This window comes from Mustela nigripes, chromosome 18, assembly GCF_022355385.1.
Source record: "Mustela nigripes isolate SB6536 chromosome 18, MUSNIG.SB6536, whole genome shotgun sequence".
Classification (NCBI taxonomy): Eukaryota; Metazoa; Chordata; class Mammalia; order Carnivora; family Mustelidae; genus Mustela; species Mustela nigripes.
Genome location: NC_081574.1, coordinates 23,426,354 through 23,432,553, shown reverse-complemented (window position 1 = coordinate 23,432,553; position 6,200 = coordinate 23,426,354). Strand labels below are relative to the sequence as shown.

At 32.3% G+C, this 6,200-nt stretch overlaps 1 protein-coding gene across 1 annotated transcript in view; it reads left to right on the top strand.

Moving 5' to 3' along the window:
• The first annotated feature begins 243 nt into the window (after positions 1–243).
• Positions 244–6,200, top strand: part of FGL1 (fibrinogen like 1) — a 29,751-nt gene continuing 23,794 nt past the window's right edge. Inside the window, exon 1 of the mRNA XM_059384186.1 lies at positions 244–352. The gene's annotated coding sequence lies outside the window, so the exon portion shown is untranslated. The remainder of the gene's footprint in view (positions 353–6,200) is intronic.

Here is a 6,200-nt window from a genome sequence, read left to right as displayed (position 1 = left end):
AGTACAAAAATTCTCCAGATAAGCACAAATATAAGAGTTTTAAAAAATCAAAGATGTATTTTCATGAAGATACATTATTAGATCTTTCATGAAAATTCATACAAATAGGAGGGAAAACAGGAAAATATTTGGTACTGTGTCATTGAATCTCTGTTTTTAGCTTTCTTTCCAGTTAAACTGATTTCCTCATTTATTTGTTTCTGGATTAAAGCCAGAATCAACATTGTCTCTATTTCTAATCAAATAAGAGAGAAGTAATTACAAATTCTGAATGCAGTTAGAGGATCCTGGGAGGCAGAGTGACAACACCTAGACAGAGCTGTGTCTCTGACTCATTTTTCACTTCAGCAAGGTATTTAACATCTCTGTACTTTTGATATAATTGTAATAATGCTAATTGATTATGTATGATATTAAGCATAACTCAGGAAACAATCATAGGCTTTTAGGAAAAGCCGGTTGAACTTGGGAGAAAACCACCTCTGTAACTTAGAAAGTAAACTTAGAATTATATCTCCTTTCTGCTCCTAGCACATTTTGAATGAATTGGATGAGAATTTGATGTAAATAATAGGATTTGCAGTTTTAATATGCAAGATATAAAATAAAATGGAAAATGTTAAAATTTCCATTCCAGAAGTAAAATCTTCAGAAATGCTTTTATTTTTTTTTCTATCTTTTGGGAATCAAACTTATTTAGCTTTTTAGGCTTTCACTGAGTGTAAATGCTTAAAATAAATAACAAAGATACTGTTATATTCCATTTTCAGAAAAATGATAAAAAAATTGGAAGAAAATGCCTAAAAAGAGTTTCTAAATCTGTGTTTATGGGTAAATTTTTAAGTAACTGTCTTACATTAAGGGTGTAGTCCATTTGTAAATGCTAACTTACTAAACATGGTTCTTTCAATAGCTCTTTCTCCTTATTTCTTTTATCTTATTTTTGTTTTGTAATTGTTTTTAAAAGTTATATATTAGCTATACAACTTTCCAGTTTAAAACAATATTTTTGCCTTTACGTTTACTCCTCTATCAAGAAAGTTTAAAAAATCTTGCTGAGGAGGAAATTGGATTTTAGAGACTTAGAATAATTTATATCAAATAATACAGTACTCAAAAAAGAGCCATTTGAAAATTATTTTAGTTTTATAAAAATTCAAAGTTTTGAAACAGCCTAAAGCAAAAACATTATAAAAGAAATACAACTGTGTAGTGAGGAATTAAATAATCTGATACCACTTTATAATGAACCAGATTTACAAAATAACAAGATTTACTATGATGAATGACAGAGACCAGACTTTCAAAGCACTTGAAATACCTAATATCTAAGCATTTCTTCAACATTGTAGAAGATGTTTAGAATTATGATTACAATGGGTGGGGGCTTGCCTGGGGGTTTTAGACCATCAATTCACCTCAGGTCATGATCTCAGGGTCCTGCGATGGAGGCCTATGTCAGGCTCTGGGCTCAGCATGGGGTCTGCTTAAGACTCTCTCTTTCTCCCCCCAGCTGCCCTACCCTGCCTCACGCATGTGTGCACACTCTCTCCCTCTCTCTCTCTCAAATACATAAATAAATCTTAAAAAAAAAAAGGCGGGGGGCACTGAAGAATTTTCAATAACTTGAAATATTCTCAGGAATTATTCTAAAGATTATCAAATTAATATGATGACTTTAAAATATATATTATATATAATATATATTTATATATTTATTTATATGTATTATATATTATATATAATATATTTATATATTATAAATATATATACTTATATATATTTATAATGACAGATTGAAAGGCCTTATTATTGAAGGAGTTGCCAGACTAGAGGTTTTGTCCTTTCTCTGGGAAAGATCAGATTTGATGATTTTAATGGAGATGAAATGGAAATTTCAGGACACCAAGAGACAGAGCCTGCCAAAATGTTTTACTGGACCTTTATTTTCTACCAAGTCTCATGTGTAGCACTATGTATACATGTTATACAATCTTCTAGCATCTCCCAGAGCTCTTTCAACATATACTGTCTCTTATACAAGAGCCAAAAGCAGACACAGATATAAGACCATAATTTGTTTTGAAGCTCTTTAAGTTTTTAAGCTAATTTATTCATTTCTTTTTTTCTTTTTTAAAAAATTTTATTTTATTTATTTTTGTTTGTTTGTTTGTTTAAAGATTTTATTTATTTATTTGATAAAGAGAGAGATCACAAGTAGGCAGAGAGGCAGGCAGAGAGAAAGAGGGAAGCAGATGTGGGGCTCAATTCCAGGACCCCGAGACCACGACCTGAGTGGGAGGCAGAGGCCCAGCCCACTGAGCCACCCAGGTGCCCCTATTTTATTTTTTTCAGTGTTCCAAGATGCATTGTTTATGCACCATACCCAGTGCTCCATGCAATATGTGTCTTCCTTAATACCCACTACCAGGCCCTCCCAACCCCCACCCCTTCCCCTCCAAAACCCTCAGTTTGTTTCTCAGAGTCCACAGTCTGTCATGGTTTGTCTCCCACTCCGATTTCCCCCAACTCACTTCTCCTCTCCTTCACCCAATGTTCTCTGTGTTATTCCTTATGCTCCACAAGTAAGTGAAACCATATGATAATTGACTCTGCTTGACTTATTTCACATTTATTCATTTCTGAAATAAAGTACTTGACCCCACAAATACACAAGGGAACTTGATGAACCAAAGAAAATATATTAAATTCAGCAGATAGCATAAACGCAAAGTCTGGAAGGCACAAAAATTTCATAACTTTGAATTATGGACTCCTCAGTATTTTATCTGATAGCTGGTAGTGGATTAAAACAATGAAGATCTGATTACTATCACATAAGAAAAATGAGACGTTATTTTCACCACTGGAAAGAAAAAGAAAAAGTCGCCATCAATAATCCAGGAAAATATATTGGTCTCTTTTCAGTCAGGAGAACAATCTGAATCAGAGTCACAAATAAATGGTATCACATCATACGGTTATACTCATCTCCCCAGTTAATATAAATATATTTAGTGAAAGTTTTTTTTCTTCCTTTAGCTAAATAATTTACCCTTTCTGAGGCTTATTTTCTTGAGTGATGATGATGTTTGAATGACCTCACTTCCTTTTATTATAGTTTGACCCCATGTATTAACCTCATAAGAGAATGCTTTCTACTTCCAAAATCTATGTGTTTTTAAAAAATATTTTTATTTTCCATCTTTATTTTCTTTTGCTTGCTTATAATAAACAATTATTCTTATTTCTTATTTCCTGTAACATTGGAAAACTTCACTTGAGGGGTAACTTTTACTTTTTAATTACTTGAACTTTATGACTAATTTAAAAATTAAATGATAAATAACCATAAAAGTACAAATGGTATTTTAAAAAAAATAACAGCAGAGCTGTTGTAATTCTGCTTGGGAAATATATTTATTACCAAATGAAAAGTATGAGTCAAACTAATAATTTATTATGATAGGTATGATAATAGCTTTAGCCCATTAAGATGGCCTAATTTTAATAATATTAGGTTTTTAAAAAATAAATAAATAATATTAGGTTTTAAGTTTAAAGTATTCTAGTTATTTATTTTCTCTTGGGATTTTATAAATTCAAATATCTCTTCAAAACTGAGATAAGCTGCACACACCACAATGTCATATGTGCAAATCAATAAAAACTTTACAAAAGCCACAGTTTATGAAATACTCTCAGTCACTGCTGAAGGAGGGGAGATGATGGAGAGAATCTGATAGAGACATCTAATAAATTCAGCAGACAAAAAGAATTTGGTCTCAGGTACCTGGTTGGCTCAGTTGGTTAAGCATCTCCCTTTGGCTCAGGTCATGATCCTACATTGGGCTCCCTGCTCCTCTGCCACTCCCCCTGCTTGTGCTCTCTGTTGCTCTCTTTTTCTCAAATAAATGAAAATCTTTAAAAAAAATTTGTTTCTAATAAACAACTGTAAAATTATAATAGCAGATGCTGAGAACTTCTAAAATTCTAACTTCAATTCATAAATTTTCTTCTCTTCAACTCACCAAATATTTTGTCGAGTACCTGAACCAAGGTGAATTGCACCCCCAGAAAGTGATACATCCAATGCTTATTCCCATTACCTGTGAATGTAACTTTATTTGGAAATAGCGTCTTTGTAGATGGAATCAAGTTAAGGTAAGGTCATATTGAATTAGGACAAACCCTAACCCAGTGGTCTGGTGTCCTAGTATGAAGAGGGAAATTTAGAGGGACACGCAGAGGCAAGATAGCCATATTGTTCACATGGCAAACGGAGAGTAGAGTGTTGCTGCCACACACACCAAGGGATGCCAACAATGGCTGGCAGCCACCAGATGCTAGAAGAGGCAAGGAAGCATTCTTTCATAGAGGCTTGCAGAGGGAGCATGGCCACAGTGACTCCTGAATTTCACACTCCTATCCCCCAGACATGTGACAGAATCAACTTCTGTTGCTTTAAGCCACCCGCTGTGTGGTAATTTGCTACAGCAGCCCTTCAAAACTGAAATGGTACCTACCTACCTACCAAGCAGTGGGATACGGCAGAAACAAAAAGAATCAGTCCTTCATTTCATGGCACTTATGTAACATAAACATATATATAATATTTCTTTATATTTGAATATATTTTTCAATTTCCTTAATGATGAGGTGTTCCTTTCTTTACATATTAGGTTGAACTGGAAAAAATAGTATACATTTGGATGTTTTTGACCTTCCAAAATGGCAATTTCATATACTTCAAATTAATACACATAATACATCTCTAGGCATTTGATTACTCCAGGTACTTTGTATGAGAGGAAACATACAACATTTGTCCTTTTTGTCTGGCTTGTTTCACCTGGCATAAAGTCTTCAAGGTTAATATTTCATTGTGTGTATATATCTCATTCTGATCATCCATTCATCTGTGGATGGACATTTGGATTGTTGTCCACACACTTTTTGTCTGTCGTGAATAATGCTGCTATAAACATTGATGTACAAATAATGGTTCATATCCCAATTTTCAATTGTATCTGTTTTCTATGTATGGAGTGTTATTTATTTTTCTTTTTACAATGAGAATTTTAAAAAATATATTTATTTATGTAAGTAATCTCTGCACCTAACATGGAACTCAAACTCATGACCCTGAAGTCAGGCGTCCTATACTCTTCCGAATGAGCCAGCCAGGCAACCCTAAAATTAGAATTTTTACATTATTATTTTTTTAATAAGTAGTAGAAATTTATTTCTCACAGTTGTAGGGGTGGAAAGTCAAGATCAGGGTACCAGTATGATTGGGTTCTGGTAAGAACCTTCTCCCAGGTTGCACACAGCCATTTTCTCCCCTTATATTTTTAAAAATATTTTAAATTTTGACATACTATCTGTTGGCTAAATGAACATAATTAAATCTTAATTTTATCACAATCTTATTTAGTACTGAAAAATATGTTAACTGAGAGAATTAGGAATAATATTAAAGTCTATTTTGCAAAAAGGTAACTCAGAAGATAAGCATTGTAGCAGAAAACACTGCCCTTGAAGTATTTATGATTCAAGTATGGAAATATTACATGTATTTTATAAACAACTAAGACAAGCTCAAGTCTTGCATGGAGAGCCTTTCCTTTTTGATGATCTTTAGAGAGACCACTCACCATCTCAGCTTTTCTTAAGAAAGATCAGTCTTGTTTCCAATGAAATATTATACTATTACTATTCTAATATATATAATATTTATTAATACTTTTATTAATAAATTTACCTTATATAACACATAATAAATTAGTGTATAGTGTTTTGTTTAATGGTATAATTATTTATTAATACTTATTAATAATTAATTGATTGATAATTATTGAAATTTAATACAGACAACAGTAGATACATTGACAACCTATATTGTTTTCCCAAGTGATTTATGGAGTATAGTCATTGAAAATAATTTGATTATTTTTTTCATCCTATTTTTTTCCATCTTTTATTTTGATGGGTGAAAGGAAGAAACATGTTTTAGGGACAGTGGTATTTTATAGGGCCTTAATTGCATATAATTAACATTTAAATGAACAAGAGTATACCACTGGCATAGCTAAAGCTATAAGAAAGTAAATCTTACTATAACAGTGTTGGACTGCTCTGCCTAATTTGAAAGGTAGAAATGTCTCCATACCTAAATATATACAATATATCTGAAGTAA